Source organism: Lepidochelys olivacea (genome assembly GCF_965140295.1).
Source record: "Lepidochelys olivacea isolate rLepOli2 genome assembly, chromosome: 15".
Taxonomy (NCBI): domain Eukaryota; kingdom Metazoa; phylum Chordata; order Testudines; family Cheloniidae; genus Lepidochelys; species Lepidochelys olivacea.
In genome coordinates, this window is record NC_140425.1 from 22,416,546 (window position 1) to 22,441,623 (window position 25,078).

Consider the following 25,078-nt stretch of genomic DNA (forward strand, 5'->3'; position numbering starts at 1 on the left):
TGTATGTAAATAAATAAAATAAATGCTGATTATTTGCTTAGCTGTATCTCAGGACCTTGCTCCTGTCTCATAGTCAACAGCAGCAGCTCCATAGCTGTCATGGAAATAAAAGAAAAAGTACATATGAAAAATCTGCCAATTCTTGTTTCTCTAATAAGAAATGCCTAAGCGATAACATTTCATACAAAACTAACAAGCATGTGGAAGAGTAGGGCACACTTTGTGCTGTGGATGTTTTCAGTCAAAATGTTTTTTGTGTAATATCTTGTATGATCTTTCAAACTTAAACAGACAAACTGTGAATAAGGCTGTAAATGCATCTAGGTCCTCATGACCTCACAAAACTATTCATTTGTCACTTTTTAACTACTCTAATCTATTTTGGGGGTTGGTTTTTGTAGCCATGTATGGCATATTTCCACTGCAGAGCTAAACCAGGTGTTCTGCACTTGGTGTAATCAGCCACAGTACAATGTTCAAATCGCTCTGTCCTCACCGGCACTGCACTCACCTCTGTGTATCACTAGGGCTCATGGGGGGTACATCCTATGGTTCCTCATGCTGCAGTAATCTGAATTGCTTTGATTCTTTCCCAGTGAATTGTGGGAGGACTTGTCTGTCTTTCTGGGCATATGGGGTGGATTGTAGGAAAACGATGGAAGATCAGAACTTGAATGATTTTAGGCATGATCTACACTTAAAAATTAGATCAAAAGCTATATTGCTCAGAGCTGCGAAAAATATTATGCCCTGTGCGATGTAGTTAGGTCAACCTAACGCCCACTGTGGACACAGCTAGGTCGATGGCAGAATTCTTCAGTCGACCTAGTCACCACCTCTTGGAGAGGTGGATTACCGACATTAACAGGAAAAAAAAAACCCTTCTGTCAATGCAAGGGGAGCTGCAGCACCATAGCTGTGCTGCTGTAGTGTATACATGGCATTAGCCTGTGTCCTCACTGCAAATTGGGGGTGGGGGGTGAGGGGTTAACCACCCTGAGGGAAAGCAGAACCTCGGCATTAGCTTATAGCCTTGGACAAGCTTGCTGACTCAGGTGGAAAGCACCATCAAACTCGCCTCAGAGGGTTTTGTTTGTGGCTGAGAGGTCGGGCTAGGGATAACACCTGAGTAAAAGCCCAGACTAACTCTGCAGTGAAGACTGATCTAGATTGCGCTGAAGCATCTAGAGCTAGCTACTGTAAAGAACACGGTGAACATACCTGTACATTGATTCTGTCACGGTAAATTCAAATGAAGTCCTGTGCAGGTAGCGTTGGTAGGATTTTTCCCCCTTGCCTTGGATTCACTTCAGCATGTTTGTGGAATAAAGACTGAAAACTCAGTCAGTCTCAAGTCTCGAGCACACTTGAGAAAAGGTCTCAAAATACCCAGACGAAAGATAGCATACATGGCGCTGATAAGAAGAAAACAAAATGCATAACAACGTTGAGAATACTCAGTGGCCCGAAACTCCCCTGCAGCCAGCATTGTTAAAGCTGATTGAGCTTGGGGGAAAAGGTCTGCCTTGTGTACAGGTGCCTACTCTTGCTCTTTAAATAAAGAATTTCCAGCTCACGCGCCTCGGGGAACAAATTAATTAAAACCAACAAAGGATTTAAACATGGAAAAATTAAGGTGATGTGAAATAATAAAAACATTTGGGGCCAGACCTTCAGCTAGTTTAAACCTCCCTGGAGCTATGTCAATTTCTCACCAGCTGGGGCTCTGGCTCTTGCAGAAATGTTCGGGACAAGCATGTTGCTGTTCAACACTGACTCCAGGGTTGTGATTCTGCATGTCAAGTATAGGAATTGCCTGGTAGATAACCGTTTAGATTAGGGATGTATTTGAACCTCACCTACAGAGCTAGATACAATTTTTCCAGAAGTTTGGGTCTAAGACCTGGGACTTGGGGGTCATGCTTTTTCTAGGTTGGTGAAATAATCCTTTCATCCCCCTTTGCCCCCCCGAGAAATGTGAAATTCAAAATGTTGCATGGCTGTGATGTAACAAGAACTGATTTCTTTCCAAAGTTAAATTTTCATATTTTCGAATGCAACGTTTTGAATTTTTTTCCAGTCAAAACTTAGAACTGATTTCCTAGTTTGTTTTTTAAACTAAATTAGAACATCTTTGAAAATATAAAATAATATAAAAACTTTCTTTGTGAGAGTTTCTCCTTTTTGTACATTCCTACTCTGCGGTTTTCCTATCATTAATGAATGTAGTGTGTGCGAATTACCATCAGGAAATATGGGCCACTACCCTTTGAACAGCAGAGCATACTACCATATGCTTGGTCACTTTGTGTAATGTTGCTGACAAGAAAGCTAGAAATGCTCCTTCAATAGATGTTTGTTAGGGTTCGTTCGTTCTTTCTTTCTTTCTTTCTTAGCCAGTTACATTAGACAGGATCAACAATTGGTAAGGGATATAAACCGTGATGCTTCAGGGTTTCAAGCATCCGCTAAACTGCCTGGGATTAGGTAGAAACTTTTTAAAAATTGTAACCAGATTCTCAGTAATGTAATTTACTGCAATATCTGGTTTGTGAGAGACATCTCTGCAGTCATTCTGGCCTGTTGAGTGCTGCATTTTACAGCACTGTGGGATTCTCATTAAGAGGGTTCTGTCCTGTGTTATACCTTCCTGCCTTGAACTGACATTGCCCCCTGTGCTTATCACTGTCAGGGTCAAACTGTATCAATATCTGCACTGTACAACCAGTAGCAGCAGTTGAATCTCTGAGATGAAAGTGTCCTATGTTTTACCTCATTAATATTGTGTCCATTGTTTCCATATTACTTGCTTGTTGGGTTTGTGCCACTATTCCCAGCCCTGCTGAGTGTTGCAAAGAAATTCTGGAGGAGGCATACCTTGCCTACTTTGACAAGGCAAGCTAAGTGTCTTGTTTCGGAAAGTGTTACACAGGGGACCTTCCTATGCTGGTAGCATTTTCTTGTTCCTTAAGTAGGCTTCCAGGAAGGAGACAAGGAGCCTGATGTTTGTTTTCTGAAGGGTATTTTTGACAAGTACACTTCAGTGCCTCTTAGCTCTGCCCTACAGTTTAGAAGAAGAGGAGGAGGAGGAGGAACTACTGGATATAAAAGACAGCAGGGGACAAATGAAGATGGCTTGCTTGTTCTCATCTTTTTCACTATCCTTCTCATGATCCATTGCTATCTGGGGCAGCAAACCACTACTTCATTTATTGGCATTCCTCTATTTTTGTCGATGGATATTGTGAGGAAGCAATGGTTAAATACCACTTAGAGCACAAAGTGGAGTTGTACTGTAGAAGATAGACTTTGCAAAAATTTGTACATGTAGCAGCTTTGTGGTGTTTCCTGGGGGAATCCTCCAGAATCCAGAAATACAAGTGCCTCTACTGTTATCAGCTCCCTGTCTTCTTTGAGATATGAATCCAGATGTCAAACCAGCAAACAGATGTACTACAACATATATATATATATATAAAACTTACAAGAGCTACATAATTAATATCACAGTAAATTCCCAGCTCCGTTCCACCCTACCTCTGCCATCTCGCTCTCATCCATGTATAAATAATTTGCTTCTTCCTTTAAAGAAAAGAAAATCCCATTGCAATAGCTCACATTCTTGTACTCCAATGTCTGATTCTTCCTCCTAATAAATATTTTGTATAAGGCAATAGAACACTGCTGTTCAGAGGCAACATCTGGATTATACAACAGATTATTCCATGCCATCACTACCCATTTGTCTTTACTATTTATAGCATTCCAATATCTTCTGTGAACTATTTCCAGTAAAGACCGTGTTTGGCACCTTAGTTCCTGTCTTACTTTTATAAGGGTAGCACAACACAGGGAAAGTTTGGTCTCATCTTAGCTGTTCATTTGAAAGGCTGGCAAACAGTCGGTACTCTACAGAGGCTGTAGTAAGGAGAGAGAGCCTGGTATGAGGCCTAAGGCCTGAACTAAAGTCAGGTCCTGCTAATATAAAGCAAAGTTAGCAAGAGTCAGACTATGAGCAAAAGTCAGGCCCTGTTACAAAGCAGATGTCTGCTTGCAGGTTCACTGTCCAGTATGTGAACTTGGCACAGGAACTGGTAACATTGCTAAAACACACTGAATATGTAAACACATTCCAACAGGCTAGCACAAGTACACCCCAACCTAGTGCGAGATAAAATGGTTTGACAGAAGTGATGAATAGGGATGTTTCATCTGAAACATAAGGAGAAGGTACAAGGGGAGGTAACAAAAATGTCATGAAACACGTAAGGTGGGATGTACGCTGTTTATCCCAGATTGAGACAAATAATCTATAAATGTTGGGATGCCTTGCCTTAAACCTTTGGCCTAGGGGAGAACAGAAAGTCCCACAACTTACTGAGTTTGTCCATTGTAACGGGCATACATGTCTTAGTATAAGGTGCTATTACCATGTTTCGTTGACAATAAACCTGGCTGAGCGCATTGAGCTTTGATAAAAAGGCAGGAACTGAACCTCCAGGGAGAAAACCTGGGACTGGAAGGGTTGGCTTGCTATAAGAGCCAGAAAGAACTCTGTGGAACCCAGAAAGGAGCTGGGGAAAAGATCCTAGCAATAACCAAGGTAGGAAGTCATCCAGGGAAGCAGCAAGGAATATGAGGGAGCAGACCATAGTTGCTTGCTACAGGTCTCTAAACTGGAACCCAGAGCAGAGGGAGGGCCTAGGTTTTCCTATCAGTCACTGAAAAAGGTGATGTGAAACCTCCTGATATAACGGGATAAGGGCTATTGAAAGCCGAGAGCAAGAGCTGTAAGGAACCCTGGGCCCAGACTTGGCGTAAGGTTCTTGGGTCGTTATTTGTGGGACTCTGTTATCCCAAAGGTGTGGGACTGAATGTGACCTGACCACGTGGCCAAGAAGTAGATGACTACCACAGGGCCAGAGTAGCTATTGGCAAGGGGTGCCAGAGGAGGAGAGCCTCAGTACACCATGCCCAGCCATGAGGGAGCATGCCAGCCAGAGAGATACTCTTCTACAGAGGGGCTCGTTCTCCAAAAATGTCCTCCATTTTTGAATTCCCTTCTCTTTTCTAGGTAGGGTCAGGTTTCTTTATTAAATCTGCTCTCCAAGATGGAGAGTTTGGGGTTGACCAAAACTGCATTTTTGGCAATTAAACTACTCCAGAATTTTTTGCCCAGCTCTGTTAGGTTTACTTGCCCTTGCAGATCATTAAGATGAAACAAGGTCTTAGCTCTTTCATACCTACTGTGTGTTCTTTTTTTGGAAAGTTGTTGTTTGTTGCTTTCAGTGTGTGAGATCTCTCTGTTATTTTGCTTCTTATCACTTTGGCTGTGTCTCAAAGCATTTCATCTGTTCCCGTGCTGTTATCATTGTTGTCTAAATGGCCCCGCTGTGTAGCTTTTAGATCATTAACATTACGAGGGTTTTGTAGTAAAATTATTTCTCCACCTAAGTATCGTATCTTGCTGGTTTTTTCAGTTAATGAGATTGATAGTTTTATCAGGGCACTGTCTGATATTTTAATGCCCTTTATTTTAAAATCTTTTACCCTGTGTGTCTGTACTTGATAGGTTAGTAATAGATCTATTCACAAGTATAGGTGCAGAATGTGAATATACATTTCAGGCTGTAATGAAGCCTTGCTTTTTAACATATTAGATAATTAAACTCTTATTCATTTACTTTTGGCTCAGAAGGGCTTCTTTTTGTATTCCCAACTGATAGAACTTGCAGAAAATATGCTTCTCTCATTAACTGTTATAGCTACCTCTTTTTGCTGTCCTTCTGGGAGGTGGAGGGGGGTGGGGAAGCAAAAACTAACCCAAGAAAACTATCAAGTAGTGAAGGCACAAAATGTATGATGTGTAATAAATCCATTCCCATCAATACAGTCACTTATTTTTTACAAAAGCTACTGTGGCTAATATTCAGATGGTTTACATTAATATCCTACTAGCATTTGCAGATGTATCTAGTGGCATGTTCAAAACTTCAGGTACTGTAATGTGCCTACCTGATGGCACTGATGCTCTCGTGTGGTACACCAGAATTATTTCACATGCAGAACTTGGTAGCATACCATGTGTACCATGACACTCAGGCAAATCCTGAAGGCCCTTCAGCTAATAGGCCCTCTATGTTCTAAAACCTAGCAGGCTCTCCCAGTGAGCGCTAAGATGCCTGGCTCAAATGAATGGTTTGCTTATTAGGTGTAGCAGAAAGAAAAGGTTGATAATACCTACCATATGTGGCTCCTATCACCATAGTATCTGAGAACTTCACAATCTTTTAATGTATTTATTATCCTCACACCACCGCTGTGAGATAGGGCAATGCTATTTCACCGTTTTACAGAGGGGAAGTGAGGCACAGACAGGCTAAGTGGTTTGCCCAAGATCACACAGGAAATCTGTGGTGGAGTGGGAACCTGAATGCAGATCTCCTAAGAGCCGAGCTAGGTCCCTAACCACTGGACCATCCCTCATATCTATATACCGTAAGTATCCTAGGTACAGTGGCTTAAACAGAGTTAAGACAGTGATTTCTAAGTTGGCCTCTGGGAGGCAGCCTGTAGTGGAGTATGCATACCCCGTCCTGTTTCAGGGTGAGGTGGAGCTGAGATATCACTGCGACTACTATCTTTCAGACGATCCTTAGGCTGAAGGCAGCACTGCTCAGTGGTCAGAGCCAAGATGGCTGCCCTCAGGCAAAGGGCCTGATGGCCTAATTTCTGGACTCTATATAGCTGCCCTAGTGGCCAGAGTAGTGCAGCTGCCCTTGAGTTCAGGGCTGTGCAGCCTAATGGCCAGAGTCAGTGAGGTGGGCCCCCCACCTAGGGGTAGGTGGTAGCTGGGGTAGGGGAACCTGGGCCCTCCCTCTCCACTGGGCTCCGGCCCAGGGGCCTGTCGGCAGTGAGTGTGGTCACCATCCAGTCAGTGGGGATACTACCACAACACGCTGACTTTTGTCGGATGGGAGATGCCACTCACTCCACCTCCCTGGGCCACTTCCTACGTGAGTCCTGGAGCTGGGGTCCATTCGTCATCGGGGTCTCCGAGCTTCCCAGTGCTGGTAGTTTGTTGGGACTCTGAGTCCTGTCGGCTGGCTGTAGGCAACCGGTCTCCTGTCTGGGCCTCAGGGTCTCTGGTTCCTGCAGTCAGAGGCTGAAGTGGCTCCTGGGATGGAGCCTCCATTGAGCATCCTTTCTCCACAACGGTCAGCCCAGAATGAGCTGGGCTTTTCCCTTTTATACAGAGGCAGCAGCTGGAGCATGCCCAGCATGGTCTGAGGGGCAGGACTTCCACTGCCTATAATGTGGGATTAACGCTATCTTGCCTAGTGCGGGGTATGCACACCCTGTCACACAGCCCAAAAGATGGTTATGGCTCCTGAGGCCAAATACTTTGAGTGCCTCTTTTAGTCCATTCCTCTGTTCAAGGATACTTAGGAATCACCCTGAGGTCCCACTGACCAGCGTCAAGTTCTTCACTCTGTTAGTTTGTTCGGGGCCTCTTCAAACGGCTATCCAGATATAGCAGCTGACACGTATCTCTTGCCTGAAGGCTGCTTTCCCTGTGGTGACAAGTCAGCTGCAAGCCCCACCCTACAGTCCCTGTTATGGATGCCCAACACATTGGCCTCTTTCCTTAGGGCCTCATATACTGTCTGATCACACTGACACTTTCTAGATCAATCCCCTTTGTTCTCTTGGCTATCTCAGCTTATTTCCAATAACTGCCCCTTTAAGAGCCTTTGAAGGCTGTTGCCTATGTGCTCCTGTGAACCCCTTTTAGGACTAGTCTTTTCAGCGGTCTGGCTCCATGGTCCCTGTCCTACTCTCTGCTGCTTCTTCACAGGTTTGTGTTATATGGCTGGCAGAAGCTGGTTCCCCTGCTCTGCTATCATTTTCTCATCTGGTCCCCTAGGCTTAGGCTGCCTCCTGTTGGTACTGTTGGATTCCCAGAGAGATTTCCCTTCCTATGACAGAGCCTTTTAAAGCATTTCCACCATGCTCATTCTATGGCTGGATCCTGATATGACCCTGGGTTGTGAAGGGAGAAAACAGAGTCTTCTGCTCAGCAGATTCATCCAATATGAGAGAGAGAAAAAACAAAAACAGAGTATTTCTGTCACCTTGGGGAGTCAATCCTGCAATTCCTTTGTGCACAGACCTCCTTTTGTCAGTCCCACCAGCTGCTCATATTTGGATTTCCCACTGATGTTAATGGAAGCCTTTCATTACCTTTTACTCAATTCCTGCAGGTGTTAGTGACAAAAGTAAGCCTGAAAGTTCTTTTTTGGGAAAAAGACTACAGGATTTGTCCCTACACAAGCAGAAATTGTAACGGCCAAGCACAGTCATAAGTACATAAATCTGTAGAGTGTGTGTGTGTGAAATATTTGAACAGTTATATAAAATTTTAGGAAGATATAGCACAAAAGCTAAGGGTTGGATTTCTTCAGGTGGGGAAGGATACAGCCACATGTCTTCCCCTTGTTGACCTTTTGGATCTTCCTGGACAGTTCATATAATAATTCGAATACGTTAATTTAAAAAAAAGTCCTCTTTAGTCTCCTAAATTAATACATACATTACTATTTTGCACATGTCCCATTTCCAAACTGTTTCCTTTTAGATTGATTGTCCTGTATAAATTCTTAATGTCTAATGGTGTACGGTGAAGAACATGTTGTGCAGAAGATTTTTTTCCCCAATAACTTCCGTAGATTTCTATTTTTATTCACCAGGAACCATTGCAATTACTCTATTACATTAGAGAAAAGTCACAAGAACCTAATCTATTCAGAACTGAACCTGTGATTAGGCAATTTAGGTAATTGTATGGATTATCTTGAGTTAAAGGAATGTAAAATTTGAGGTGGCTGTCTAATTCACCAGTATAACTGTATGTTGAACCCAGCACAGGTACTGTTGATTAAATTCTGCCTGTAGTTATGCCTGTGCAACTCCCTGGATATCAATAGGGGTTTAATGGTTGTAAGTGAGAGCCAAAACTTGGTCCTGGGGGTCAGACTAGTGAGATTTGGAAGAAAAAAAAATGAAAGAGAAAATAAGCTTCAAGCTTTGCAGCTCCATTTTGGATTCATTAACCTCATATTTCAGATCAATGGAGGAAAAGAAAGAAACATTCATTTAAGCACCTCTTTATTTCATATCCCTTTCTTTGCCTTTCATTTATGTCTGTGTCTGTGTGTGTGTGTGTTCAAACAGAATATTGAATTGGAGATTTAAGTAACTGTGAAAGACCTAGTTAGGGAGAGAAGGAGGATGAAGGATGGTATCAGAGCTGAATGACATTTATAATTTTGGTTTGTGGAATTTTCCACAAAAGTTGTTCTTGTTTTTGCATGACTTTTCAGCTCCTCAAATTACCTTTGATTCACAATTCCAATGATATAAGTGTTTTGGTATCTAACGTGGACATATTTCTGCATGGTCTTTAGTGCAAAAGTAACTTTTGCTTGAAAAATGGATCAGTTTGTGCGAGAAGGTTGTATGATGATTTGGTTTTTGTGATTTATTTTCTTCAAACATTTCTATTATTTACAGAAGATTGTTATGGAAATCATTTCTGCGCTGGGTGATGAAATACAGTGAATCTTTGGTTTTGAATAGTTTTGCATTTTGTCATCAACATTCCACATCGGTCTAGTTGGGATATGGAAAAAGGTGGAAACACCCCCAAATATACAAGTAAACGTCCAGATTTTGTGAGGCTTATCTGAACCAAATCCTTTGAGGTTTGCACTTTGCTAGGGCCACTGGAAATCTGTGAAAAGATTCTGCAGACTTTCTTTTCTGAAGAAAAAATAAATAATACATAAAATTGAAAAGCCTATGGGATTTTTCTTCTTTTTTATAAAAAAGAGCAGATCCACTCCAAACCAATGGGGGACTGATGCTACAAAATTCAGCTCAAGATCCAGGGTCAGTGGAGTTATATCAACAGATAATTTTGCTCCAAGATTCTGAATTCTCCAAGAAGGCAGAGCAAACCTTCTGGCGACTAAGAGTCATGTTTTCAGTTATTTTGTTTAGTTTGTGACCTTTGTTGTAAACAATAAATGGTGCCCTGAGGAAAGGGTCCTAAAAAGTATGTATTCAAGGGCTCATTAATCTAGAGGAGAAAGCTAGAACATGACCAATGGCTGGAAGCTGAAGCCCAACAAATTCAAAGCAGAAATAGTGCATAAATTTTTAGCAGTGAGGGTGATCTAACACTTAACCTGCCAAGGGAAGTGGTGAATTCTCTATTGTTGATGTCTTTCCATCAAGACTGGATGCCTTTCTGGAAGACTTGTGTAGTGGTCCTATTTGGCCTTAAAGTCTGTGAATAAAAAGGACCTGGGCACAGAGTTGCTTCCCTTCCCTGGCTAGTGAAACATCCACCAGGCTATGTATAGCCTGTCTGTTTTTTTTTTAAAGAATTTCTCCCCAGCCTTCATTGAACTCTTTCATTTTCCTCTTTGAGACGTTACTCCTGAAATCTTCTACAAGTCTATTACCAGTCCTGTGTTCCATCTATTTTCACCTCTTGAACAGAGGTCAAATTCAACAACTCCTTAATTTGTGCTTGCTGACATGCAGATTTGTGCATGCCGAGTAGGAATTCCACCTTCACTATTTTCAGAGACCCCCTCGATTCTGAATTTGTTTCTTCTCTCTCCATTTTCTGTATTGTCCACTTGGAGCTGCAGATCCATTTCTCTCTCTGCTGTTTCTCCCAAATCAGTTTCCAGCACAGTGGGTCTAACTTTCTTTTCACACTTCTTTGTGATGGTATAAGTGCATTTGTGCCACAGAAGTTACTCTGGTGTAATCAAAAGGAGCATCCAGCCCAGATACTCTATCCTCCTTCTCTGCTCAAATCTTGTATTTAGAGATTACCTCCTTGTTATCCATTTCAGTGGTCAATCAATATTCTTTGGCCTTCTCAGTTTTGTCTGTTTAAGCAGCCAAGCCTTCACTGGCAAATGGACAGGCTTCTCACACTGCAAGCCTGAAGCACTCTTGTGTGTGAAATAACTTTTTAATTATTTTCTTGGGACATCTGTCTGCTAGAAGTATATATCTTTGGGGAGAGGAGGTGTGGTTTAGGGGATCATTGGAGACAGATTCTTCTGCTGCCTGCACAGGCCTTCATCAACCATCATACAGCAGGCCCCACCTTTTTTGGTCCCCCTCAGTCTTTTTAAAATATTGACTTTATGCCATGTGCAAGGCTTTATCATCCCTGTTGTCTTGGATAATCATTTCATTGCTTTCCAGTGTTGCCCCAACTCTCATGACTTTTACTGCAAGTCTTTTCATTTTTGGTATTTTTTCTTTAAAGCCCAGTTCCTAGAATTAGGTAATTATGTGAGGATCTGAACTTTTTGTTTTAAAAATATCTAGCCCCCATGATTTCAGAGAGAACGTTGAAAATATGAACATTAAATGCTCAAAAACCAGAAGGCAAATAAAATCTATTTTAATGCAATTTCATTATTGGGGGAAGAGCTGATTCATGGTGTTTGAACTCTTGGGATTGGCAAAAACCTAGGATCACTTGTAGGGAAACCTTATTTGGTGCAATCACATCCATCACAAAATGTAAGCAAGGTATCTGAGCCTGGAAAGCTTGGCAAACATTAGGAGACCAGGAAAAATTCCCCTGTGCACAATATTTTTTCTTAAGAACATGGCACACTATATTCTCTTTTAACTACTGTGTCAAGGCAAATTGTATCATCAACTCAAAGAGCCTTTGCGAAGTGTTTCTGACACTATTCACTTTATAACTACAGTGAATTCACTCCCCTTTGGTTCACACTGATTATTTCTCCCTTCCATTTTTCAGAATAACGTTATAAAGTAAAGTTGTGCTCCTGGGCCTTCCAGTGGGTTATTATTGCCATGATAAATGTTTGCTGGCATCTGTCTTGGAAATGTAGAATTATTAGAGGCAATCACCTTCCTAGATGTCCTTATAACAAAATTTATGAAAAATGAAGAAAGAATTTGTTCTTGAAACAGCAGATGGTATAATTCAAGACACATTATTTAGGGACAAATAATACATGAAACAAGTGATCTTTATGCTTCATTCAAGGATCATTTAAGGGATTGTTCATTTCTTCTTTGAGCTCCACCATACTGTGAAGATCTGATGATGGAATTGGCTGTGATGTGTAATACACCTAAAAGTCTAGCATGCGGGCTGCTTGCTATTATCACTTAATTCAAAGGCCAGTAATAAGATACCAGTGAAGTTATGCAGTAGTCCCATTGGAGTTTGCTTATCAGCTCGAGGGTACTAAACACTTGTAGTTCCCGTAATCTTTTAGCATGCAAATAGTTCTACAAGGTTATTTGATTAAAGATTAAAACTGTTTATTTTCAAAACCCAACAGGAACTGGTGAACTGACTCCATTGAAATTCCTGCCTATTGAAAATGAAACCTGACTGCAACCCCGGCCTTTGCAGTTGTCAGGGAGCCAGCTGCAGCAGGTGCAGTCTCCTAGCAGCACACTGGACACAGCTGACCCTTACACAGGCTGCGCTTGCTGGCTGCTCAGCATGTTCCATGCCCCCAGTGGTGCTTGCTCCTGCTTCCCGGACCTGCTCCTGCCCCACTAGCTCTTGTGCCTGCTTCAGCCCCTACCCTTCTCCAACCTTGACACCAATGGCTCTGACCCCTGGCTCTGCTTCCTGACCAAGTCTCCAGCTCACTTATTGGCCCTGGCTTTCTGCTTCTGATCCTTGGTTCTGGCCCTCAGCTGTGCTCTTGACTATGCCCACAGGTGTCCCACGGCCTTCCATGACTCCAGGTCAGTTCCACTCGAACCGCCAAGCCCGACTACCCCCACAGCTCTGACCATTAAATCCAAACACCAAGGTCCACCTCGTGCCCTGGACAGTAACCTTACTGTTCATCAGAACAGATCCTTATCACATTGCTCTTCAGCTGACATTTTCTCTCCTTTATCATGAGTAATGAAATCTTTCCAAGAGTGGTCTGGTGCATCATCTTTAGTAAGATATAATAGCAAGTGGCAGCGTGGAATTAACGTGCCCTGGGTGCCCCACTAAGTAGCAAGCTGAAGAAATGTTTAAAAAATTGCAGAGAGACCAGAATAGTACAATGAATATAGGAAAGGGTCATATTTATTTACAGAGGAATGAATGAAGAAAAACAACGGGGGGGGGGGGAGATAGGAAGAGTGGTAAAACAGGATCGAGGATCCCTGGGCCCAGTGGTACCATGATATAAAAGGATAGATGTTGAGCGCCGTGTCTACTCTCAGAGTTCAGGAATCCTGGGAAGAGTTCCAGTCCGGCTGTAAGACTTGGGTGCTCCTGGTCGTCTTTGGCACCAGGAAACTCAAAAACATGATTCTGTAAATGGGTGCGGATTTGGTGTAGGGAGTAATATTGCTGCTCTAGCTGGTTTGCCCTGTCCTTGGCCATGACTCAAAACCGGCCGTTCAGTGTTTGCTGTGTGTGAATGTCAGTTAGGGCAGTACCACCTTTTAAAACTAGCCCAGCTAGGTCTGCATTCTCGCTCCTACCGTACAGCTTTCCACCCACCACCCCCAAACATTTGGCTTCTCTCAAGTCTTTTCCTGAGTATTTAACATCTTCCCTCTTTTCCTGTCATGAAAAAGGTTTTGCTCTCTATACTATCTATTATTTGGTGTTGTTTTTTTTCACACTGGTGAAATAAGGAAGAATTCTTACTTCATGCTTTTATGCCCAGAGCAAAACTGTCTTAAGTTTGAGACTCTCACGGTTGACCCAGTCCTTTTGAATACTTTCCTAGCACTTCTCTGAAGAGTTTGAATATTCAGAAATAAAGTGACTCTGGCTTTAACTTACAGTAAATTAAACAAATGTGAGACCAAAATGGAGAGCTTTACCTCTTTTTTTTTTTTTTTTTTTAATACCGACTGGGACTTTTGCACAGAGCAATAGAAAAATCTGAGGGTTTTATTATTAACACATTCATCCATATGCCATTATTTTACATCTGACGTTCTTATCGCCTAAATGGCTTAATTTATCATACTCGTGTAAAGGACACAGTGATCTATATCACAATTAGTTTGAAGCCAAGTGAGGCTACATATTAGCATTTGGCACTCAGAATAAGTTGTTAGAATAGCTTCCAAGGTTACAGGGAATTTCATGAAGTGAACTTTACGCAAGAGACGCATTACAATCCAAAGGTGCCACAAGTACTCCTTTTCTACTTGCGACAGTGTAACCGGAACTAGCTTCATGCTGTATTGTTGAAGACATTATCTAGAATAGATACTTTTTGTTCCTCTCCTTGGAAATTAAAATTCATAAACTTTATATAAATGGGTAGATTCCCCATAGCCATTTTCTGCCTTGCATATTTTGAAACTAACCCCATTATATTAAATTTAAAATAGAGCTTGAAACATGTCTAATTTAGGAAATATTTACATATAATCATGGAAATGTGACTGGGGAATGCTGTCAGCATTGTAAGTTGGTATTGGAAACCTTGCTAAGAGGACACAACTTGCTTAGCAAAACAGTTATATGACTTCATATATTGCACATAGAAGAAGCTAACAAATTGCATTGCTTATCTATTTTCCATCCTGATCATTATTAGTAATATTATGTGGATGCTAGTTTTGCTCATTTAGAAAATTCACATAGTCATGATTCAGTACAGCAGCCTGTGCCTAAAATGGATATATTTAAATATTCACATATTTGAGGGGGGCGGGGGAAATAAACTATAATCTTTTATAGGTTTATATGGTACTGTGTACATAAAAGAGGAATACACAAAAAAGTTGTACGGTGACACTTGCTGCTGCGCAATTAAAATGACAAAAACCCAGGAAATGCAGAAGTTTACTTTAGTGCTTGAAAACCTTAATTTGTTTGGGTTGTACATTGTACAGTATTACATTCGAGGGAGAATTCAAGTCTGGTAGCTTGTGACTTTGCGTCATCACAGACTTCCTGAGTGATCTCGGGCAAGTGACTTAGTCTCACTGTGCCTTAGTTCCTATCTGTAAAAATGGGAATAATAGCACTGCCCTACCTCACACGAGTGTTGTGACGATAAATACATTAAAGATTGTGAGATGCTTAGATGCTGCAGTAATGTGGGTTGTAGAAGTACCTAAGATAACCCCGAGCTTAAAAAGTATACTAAGACTTTTTCCACTACAGCTCCAAAAAAATCATTGTGGCTTCTTGCTGCAGCTAATCCTATCCCTTGTAGAGGATTATAGGGTGGATTTTGTGGTTAAAAAATAAATGGCTGGCTTTGTGCACTGAGTAAACCATGGTATTTTTGGAACTAGTGTTGGGTTGAGGTATAGGAGTTTGTTGCTGAGTAAGTGGTTGATTGGCAGTATGTGGGGGTTGGAGATTGGTGTTTGGGACTAGGTGCTGGTTGCTATCTGGGGTGTTACTATTCATGGGGCTTCTCCCTTCTCTCTCTCCACTTTCAGTGGTGAGGTGTACCAAGAATCTGGGAAGGTGGATGTACAGACTCACAAAGAGCTGTGGGACAGCCACAGTTGCTGAACTAGGTCTGGTCTTTGGTTACTAATTTCAGTTGGGCTCTGGTAGGGTCAAGAATTCCTCAGTAACAGGGTTAAGATCAGTTTGGATGGGATTTGATTTCCATCCATCTCTAATATATGTACATGATTGTAACTTTCTGTAGTCTGTGCCCTAATTCTTCAATGTCTAATTGAGCAACACAGCTATCTTATCCCTTCCATTTTCTCCAGTCTCAATGGCACACAAGCGTAAAGGGATTTAATTTACTTCCAGGTTACATTTTATTAAATACAGTTATGTCATTCATAAATCTAGGAGCCTGATACTTCTTGGACAACTTCCACATTTTTCTTTAATGCTGTAGCCTACCACAAGCCTTTATAATTTGTGAATCATTGCCCATGAGATGTGGATTGCTTGTTATTGAAACTAGCTGTGAAAATAATAATAAATACAGCACTCGCTTTGGGATGGATGCAGTTTATTTCCGTTTGCTTTTCAGCTATCCATATTTTTCTTTTCTTAGACATTCAAGTATTCATTGGCCACCACAGGAAAGAGATGATAAATGAAACCTTCTGGCTCCCATGTTAAACAGGGAGCTCATAAACCTCCTCTTTCTCCCACTCCCACTTTTTTTTTTCATTTTAAATATTGATACGAGCAACATTATTTGTGAGCCAACAGCTAAAAGTTCTTTTCACGTAACCTGGTGAGAACCTATGTGGCTGCACCAGCATGGAGAACAAATAGAGTCTCTCTCTTTTAAAAAAAATTTCATTTCTGTGGTTTTATATGTTTAATATAAAGTTATTAAGCTGTCAGGGGTGAAGGCAGTCAGGGTCGGACTTTAAAAACCAATAAATCTTAATGTTAGTCCAAACAGAAAATTTAATATGTAGCACCTCTGTCTATAGTGAGGCATTGACTGGTGCATAAAGGTTGCTTCCAGTGATAGAAAACAGTACAGTTTTCTAGCAGAACTGAGGTAATATATAAAAGTTATTCCTTGACTGTAATTTTATCTGCTGTGGATTCATGAGTGTATTAATCAAAACCGAGAAGATGTTTCTGTTCATTTTACCATGTTAATTAAGATCTCCTTTTGTGACCTGGGATCAGGTCCACCCTTGTGCCTAAATCCCTAAGAATTTAATGTTGATGAAACCCATGGAATTCTACATAAATGTAATGGCATTCTTTAGAAATTACCTAGAAGAGCTATATAATTTAACTGCGAATAGGATCCATCAGATACTCTATAGGTTATTTGAACCATCTAGAATTCTATAGCAAGGATATAAATGTCTAATAAATTCTATAGCATGATTTTAAAGCCATTGTAGAAAGTTTATCATTTTCTGTTAATTTCTTCACAGCTTTTTCCATAATTGTACTAATTTGGATGTCACTAAAAAGGAGATTAGTGGCCTCAAACATTTTCACAGCCGTAGTGCACCAACTAAGCAAGGTGAGGCTAACAAGAGGCACTTTTCCTTCTCAGTTGGTAGGGAATGGTGCTCTGTCCTGAATTGGGAAACACTACACCTTTACACATGTGTTTTGGAGGAGCTGAAAGACTAACATACTAACTGTTGGTGGGTATTAAAGATACAGGGATCATTGAGGAAAGAGCAGGGTTTCAAGTCCTGGGGTGCTAGTCCAATTTCAGCTCAGTTAATTAAATAGTTGCTACATGTACTATACCTCTGTGATTTGAGTCTGGATATGGCATCCCTTCCTGACCTAAGCTGCTCTGTAATGTTGCTGCATGCTGTTAAACAGCTTCTGGGTTACTGTTTCCATCCAAGGGGTGGCTGAATGCAGTGGGCGATAGATTTCTCTCTGCACTGTGGTTTGTATAGCAGTTTGTAAGAGCCTTTGGGCCCTGTGGGGTTGGCAATTCTGTGTAAAATGGTATTGCTGTAGCCTCTAATTAATAGTGGCACTTGCTCCATGTCTCCAAACCACTGCATTGTTTGTAATAATTAGCAGTCTCGGCTTCAGGGATGCTCAGAGCCAGCAGAGCACAAGCTTTACAGGTTGGTTTAGGTACCTCAGTGGAATAAAATGGGGAAGTTTTGCATCATGGAAATGTCCATGCTATGCCAGACTAGACTAGATGGTTAGCTCCATTTTAACAATAGATGGTTTCAGACCATTCTCAGCAGGATGGTTCTTTTCCAGTTTTAAGGAATGATGGGTAATATGAGTGATTAGGAGTGCACTTCATTGTTCTCCACATCAAGCCCAACTAATCCAGGCTTCGTGTGTGGGAACCCAGAGGTTTTAGGAAAGTGAAATCCACCCTGCCAATTCAGAGGCAGTGCAGTCCCTGTGTCCCCACTATTCCAGTATATAGGCTTCCCATAGTTCAGACCTCCAAATGCCCCTTTCCATACCCCAATTATACTACTGGGGATGAATGAATCTGCACAGATCTGTCCCATTAAATCTTTTCAGGACAGGGCCTGTGCCTAACCTCCAGGTTTGTACAGTACTTAGCACAATAGGGCCCTGATCCTTACTGAGGACTTGGACTCTACTGTAGTACAGTATATGAATAATAATAATATTGTAATTTATTCATGCACATTTATACCACACTTATTTAAGGAAGCATGGCATAACCTCCAATTGTACACATTTTTATAAAAAATGTCTTAAGCTGTTATTCCATGAATAGAACAGGATATATAACCAGGCAGTGTTGGGCTGAATAGATACAGAAAACTCCAGGCACTTGTACTGCAAACTATGGTAATATATGCACAGCCTACATATGAAGACCAGTCCCCATAGACTTGACAGACTGGGATTAGAATTGAAAGAAGGAAAAAACACCCAAAACTTTTTATAGGGTATAGGACCTGTGCCTGGTTGACTGCCTGGCAACTTTTGTAAGACTGTCTCAAGTACTCAGATGAACTGAAGGCATAAAAATGAACACTGGGAAGGGAAGATTCCTTTCCACTTCTACATCCCACGTGCCAAAGCCCCCAGAAATTTCCTTCAAAAATTATGTTGACTAGAAGGCCTTCAGGGCAACTAGAGTGTTTCAAAGGACTGCTAGTTATTTAGGACTGTGATGGCAGCCGGGTGTGTGGCCATGTTGTTTCAAATGGAGGATGATGCTTTAGTCCTACTGACGTCAATGGGAACTTCACCATTGACTTCAACAGGGTCAGGATTTCACCCCAAAGGCTTATTTTACAGTGTTTTTCCAGCAGGCCTTCGAGGCCTGCTCTAGGTAGCAGTGATTATTTGGCCAAATTAGGGGAAGAGTTTGGGTTGACTGATAACTTAAATCTGAAACAAATACGATTATTATCTTTTGCACTCACCCTTAGATCCTCTACTCTGTTGTTCTTGGCAGATATTTTTCCTCATCCAAAAAAATCCCCAGTGACTACACAGTTTGACATTTTGGAAAATATCTGCTCATGAAAGGGCCAACATCAGAATAGCACCATTTGTCAGATCAGACTTGAAGTGTATTAGTAGTGCTTGAGTGGTTTGCATTATACTAACAAAAGTCTCAGGTTAAATTTACACACATTTTCAGATCTTAAAGAAGTAGCTGTTTGTTTTATAACTGAGTTTTTATGAGAAAATTTCAAAGTATGTCTGGGTGTCGCATTTAAAATAATAGGTCATCTTCAGCTGATATAAATCAGCATGACTCCAATGGAGCTCTGTGCCAGTTCACAGTACCGGAGGATCTGGTTCATCATTTTTAAAACCTCAAGATTTTCTATAGGTAAATGCTGCTTTCATGCAATGTTAAGAAGACCAGAGTCATTTGCTTTATGCTTTAGCAGTGAACACTCAGAAAAGAAGCATAGTAAAATTGGAGTAATAAAGTCTGAAAGGCTAAATAAAGTAATTAAAATTTCACTGATAGCCTGAAGAGTTCCTGAACTGTTTATTATGAATGGCCTTTAACCAAGATAATTGAGAGAAACATCCATAATACCATCTGAACAGGGGTGACATGTTTTAATTAAACCATTTTTATATTGCTTCAGTAATTGATTGTCGAAGTGAAAGGTGGTGCCACGAAAACAATATGAACAGCAGGAATGTTGTGTGTTCCTTCCTAAAATATAGGATATCATCCTGAGATGCCCAAGTACCTGGAACTCTCATTTAATTTACTGGCAGTTAGATGATGCCTAGCAATTGGGCCAAGTTCATTAGGTTGTAACCCCACGGACTTTACGGACTCCACTGGTTTCAGTGGAGTTACACTCTTGATTAATTTAATAATCGAATCTTAGGCATTATAGCCCCAATTCAGGAAGTCATTTAAGCATATGAAACATGTGGTTCTTAAGCAGAACTGTTAGAAATTATTTGTGTTCTGCAAGAAATTCCAATATTTCTGGAGGAAAATAAATTAGCTCTGAATCGGAATGAAAAGTTGAAATTTCACAATTTCCTGAGAAATGAAAATTCCAGAATGTTTTGATTTGGGGCCACTGATATGTTTCATTTAGACCTTTACATTATATTGAAATAGTAAATACTGTACCTGCAACATATAATATTAAAATTAATAATATAAAAGTATAAATTAATCAAAACATTTCAATAAATCAACATGGTCCCATGAAACATTTAGATGAAACTGCATTTTTGAATGGAAAACCGTTCCATCAAAATGTTTTGGTGAGCTCTAATTTTAAGCAGAGGCTTAAAGTTAAGCACATAAGTGGGTGGCATTTTCAAAAGAGCCTAATATAGGAGCACAAGTTCCTTTGATTTTCAATGGAATTTGTTGTCACAGATCTATTAAGTTCCCTCTCTTGGCCACTCACCAGACTGTGGTGAGGGGATCCAAATGCTGAATCCTCATGTACTTTAGATCTCCAGAGTGTGAACAGACTCCAGGCACTGTCCCTGACATGGGGTCTCTAGGCACACTCTTGGACTGCAGATCCTCTATCTAGCATCCCCTTCTGAGAACCTCCCTCTGCCACCCCCCATGATCCAACTGCCTAGCCCTGGGACAGTGCTGACTTTCAGACTCCCCCACAGCTTAAACACATCCTCTGGCAGAACTCCAGCTCTGTGGGTGCTCTGGTTTTACAGTTTACCTCTTCAGGGACATAGGATAGTGAAAGTAACTAGACACAGAGTTTGCACAGGATTCTAAAATACCTTTGCTCTTTACTTAGCAGAACAAGAGAGACAAATCTAGACAAAACAATAAAAGCGCAGCAATATGCATTTACCCTGCCTGAGTTTCCTCACCACTCTGGAGAGTTCTTTGGGCTTGGGCAGGGTCTTCTGCAGTGCCCAAGATCCTTCCCCTGCAGCTGCATAACTTCTCTCCTCTTCCAAATTATGGAGCCTTTTCTGGTCTCGGTTGATAAATAATTAAACAGGACCTGCCCCTATGCTACAAAAGCCAGTGCACCTCTTTCCTGCTTTTACCCAAAACTTTCTGTATGGCTCCATGAGTGTTCCCACGACCCATCCAGCCTATGCGGTTGGTGAAGGCTAGCATCAACAATTTGGTTTCTTTGTCCTGTGTTTGGGGATTTTCCATTCTCCAAATGGTAGACCCCTGCAGAGAGGTAGGAGAAAAGTGTTTCTCCTAGGTTTGAGTTCATCCATTGTCTCAAGGTGCTTCCACCTGAAAAAGTGGCCAATAAGTGTGTAACAACCCTTCATTGTGCATGGACTGAAAGGGACGTGACCCAGCCCTTGTCAGCAAAAGGATGGATTCCACATGCACATAGAGGCAATTCATTTGTACGGCAGTTTCATAAGAACAATTTCATAGCATCAACCAGCATTCATAAGTTGCACAGACTGGTTCTCCAAATCATCACATGTGGGTTCTTGAATCCCTTGGGTAGTTTTGAAAATCCAGTCCTTTGTTCTGTGCCTGCTGCTCTTACGTGTTGCAGCAACACATGCCTGTGGACACTTTACTTTCTCAGCTATATGAATGATAAAGTTAAAATCATGTTTAATTACGGAAAGTGTTTTGTGAAACCCTCTCAACTGTCAGATACTCTCTACAAGGACTCCAGCATTGCCGTTACATTCACCTGAAACCTTCCATTTTATATTTAAGTATCCTGAATATTTAATATTTACTGTTTGTTTGAAAGTTTGGTTTCTTGTTACTATCGCTCCATCCTGGCATGACAATACTGTAACGGCATGTTATTAAGTTATTGAGAAGAAGCAGTTAAGTAAGTGAGACTGTAGAACTGTGAAAGCTTAGCCAACAAATAACAGCCATGCAGGTTAGTTAGGAAACGGTGACATTTCAATTCCAAATGTTCGTTGCAGTGAATTGTTGATTCCTATTATTGAGTAGGAACTGATCTAAGTAACAGATTGACAGATCCGGCATTCCTGGGTGACTACAGCATGCCTTGGTTGGCATTATAGGCCACGGAGATAAAACCATGCACCTTATTTTTTTTTCATCATTCAAAAAGGTACAGTCCCATTCAGATTTTGAATTGGGCCTAAATCAAGATCTTGGATCCCCCACCCCCAAACTCTGGGGCAGTTCAGATCCAGAGTTCGTATTTGTTTAGATTTATAATGCATGCGTATCATTTCGTGTAGCCTAAATCTAATATCAATATTACCTCTTCTGCAGGGGGGTTGTGAGGATTACATAATACCTATGCAATGCTTTAAAGAAGCGAAGCGCTAGATACGGTAGCAGCCAATCATTGTAATTATTAGTTACTGTCAGGACTTAACTTGACTGGGAATAAAATATGCAGAATACCATTTATTAAGAAAGAAGCCATTTAATAGGGACAGTCGTCAGGAGGGGAAGTGCTTTGGGTCAGATGTCTGCCATTTTGGCCCCAGGGCCAGATTTACAAAGGGGTTTGGATGCCTAAAGATACAGACAGACACCTCCTGGGATTTTCAAAAGCAGCTAAGTGAGTTGGGTGCCTAACTACCAATGACTTCATTGATTTCCAATGGGGGTTAGGCACCCAACTCTTTTAATCCCACTACGCATCTGTATCTTTATTCACCTTTCTGAATCTGACCTAGTCAGGGGCCTAATCCTGCTTGTATTGAAATCTATGTCAATTTTGCCATTGGGAGTAAGGTCAGACCCTTTATTTGTGTCAGATTGCAAAAGCTTCAAAGTTACCTCCCACACTTTCTATAATAAAAGTCCACTCACTACATTGGTGCTCCTGGCCGAGGCTCTCACCATTGACATTGAAGAGCTGTTCCTCCTCAGTGCGCAAATCACCTTCCAATGAATTATGGAGGGGTCACAACTTTTCTTTAGCTGGAATCACTTTTATTAAAATGCAAACACCATTTTCCTCCCTTCCGTCTTCAAACAGATTTAGAGCCAACCTGGAAGTAATCCAGGCAGCTTCAGTTTTGCCTGAACTAACAAAAGGGGTGAGAGATTGCCTCTTTTAAACTGTAATTCAAGTCTGCTATTGTTTAGGTTCCTGAGGTAACTAGAGAGGGTATATTCAGTTAGTAAATTATTTTGAGAATCCAAATGAGGCAGCTGGAAAGAGATCTTTAAGGCTACTTTCCTAATAACCTGTTGTAAGTAAAGTATAATATAGTACAGTAGGACTAGTATTTCAAATGTGTATACCCCAGGAAAAATCACTCACCTTTTTAGCAATAATTAAGTGTTGATAGTGTGTTGGTTAGGATGTTAATTGTCTTCTCTTCCACCAAAATAGCAGGCCAAGGTGTTTATCAACTCTCCCCAATAGTCTGTCTTACAGCAATTCCACTGAGTGTTCCATTATTGTTTAAACACTCAATGGGAAAAATAATTACGTTAAACAGTTACAAGAAATTCTTTAGCGGCTCTGTAAGAGCCAGCGAAAGGAGTTTCATGCAACGTTCATCCATTTTCTGCTCAAGAAAAAAATCTCTTTGCAAAAAGCAGAAGGCTTAGCAGCCAGAATAATTCAGAAAGCCAACTTTAGAAAACGGGGAAAAAATGTCCAAGTCCCACAGCTTCTGGCATTCACATAAAATTCTCCTCCATTTGTTTGTACTGGACACTGAAGCACAAAGAAACCAACACAGAGGAGATAGCTCCAGAGAGTCAATGCAGGAAAGCTTTTTTATTAATCAAAATGGATCAGAAACATGAACTGATCCTATTCTGTAAAGTCTCTTCCTGACAATTTTACATGCTATAAATCACAACTTCTGTTTATTCTGTTTAAAACCAAAGTGAGGAAAAAATCCATAAACTGAAATCCAACAGTAAATAAAGTGAAAGAATTAATGCTTGGAAGACATATCATAGTTGTCGTTCCCTTTCTTGCAAACATGTAAAACAATTATTTTGGGAGACCACTGTTTGTCTTTCTGTCTGCTGTTGCCAATTTTCTTGCCTAGAGAAGCCAAATAAACATCAGCAGATAGCTTTTCCCTTTATTATAATTTATACTTGCTATTCTCTTCATAACCTTTCAATAATGTTAAAACACATAGTAATAGTTCACCCACTGCATGAAACATGGTTACTGTACTCCATTAGCGTGAAAATATGTAGATATAAGAGGTAATCTTTTATGCCTGTAACAGCAAACACTTCATGATAGCGTTATTATTCAGTATTTAATGTAATTAAAAAGCAATATCAGAAAAGGGCGTAATAAAAGTAATCGTTTATACTATTTAGGAATGAATGGTAAATTATTATTCTTTCACTGAGCACCAGAGGTGCTGTAGAGCCAAATTAAAAAAATACAGGTTGAAATTGCAAATGTTTCTAGGGGATGTAGAGACTAAGGGTTAGCTTATTGATTTCAATAGAGCTGCACCAGTTTACACCAGCTGAGGATATAGTATGGACAGAAAGAGGAAGGGAGATCGATTAGGATGCTAACCTGGGATTTGAAAGACTCGGGTTCTGTTTCCTGCTCCACCACAGATGTCCTGTATGATCTTGGGCCAGTCACTAGGTCTCTCTGTGCCCCATCTGTAGAGAAGGGATAATAGCATCACCCTGCCTCATAAAGCTGTTGTGAGGCTGAATACATGAGAAGATTGTGAGGCACTCAGACACTGTGGTATTGGGGGACCATATAAGTACCTGAGGCAAACAGATATGTAGATATCTTTCTTTGAAATTAATGGAAGGTATGTGCCCAAATCCACTAATTTGTTGTTTGTATAAAATATACATATAAGTATATTTAAGCTGAATAGAATGGAGGAGGCAAGATGAAGGGGAAGAAGGTTGCAATGGGAAGCTTATTACATTACTTAGGTTTATGGCTCAAGTAGCGTGATCAATGCCGTTAGTTAGGATTTTGAAGAACAGATATGATAATAGTTGCTGCTTTTTTATCTTCTCTGTGGGCATGTGGGGGAGAAAGGATAAAGGGACAGCCTTGGGAGTCGGCAGAGAAGGAAAGGATAATGAGGGAGTGGAGGAAATGGATGATGGAGGCATTGGGGAAAGGGGTGAGGTGGACAGAGAGCTAAGAAAGCTGAGGTGGGATAGCAGAGGGGTCTCTTATTATGTAA

The 25,078-nt window shown here is 40.9% G+C and overlaps 2 long non-coding RNA genes across 4 annotated transcripts in view; one reads left to right on the forward strand and one right to left on the reverse strand.

Moving 5' to 3' along the window:
- Positions 1-1,263, reverse strand: part of LOC311531723 — an 88,554-nt gene extending 87,291 nt beyond the window's left edge. Inside the window, exons 1-2 of the long non-coding RNA XR_014714268.1 lie at positions 1,222-1,263; positions 56-94 (exon numbers count right to left, since the gene is read on the reverse strand). This is a non-coding gene — a long non-coding RNA (uncharacterized lncRNA). The remainder of the gene's footprint in view (positions 1-55; positions 95-1,221) is intronic.
- LOC311531721 overlaps positions 1-25,078 on the forward strand; it is a 612,131-nt gene that overhangs the window by 260,611 nt on the left and 326,442 nt on the right. The gene's annotated exons all lie outside the window — the stretch shown is intronic.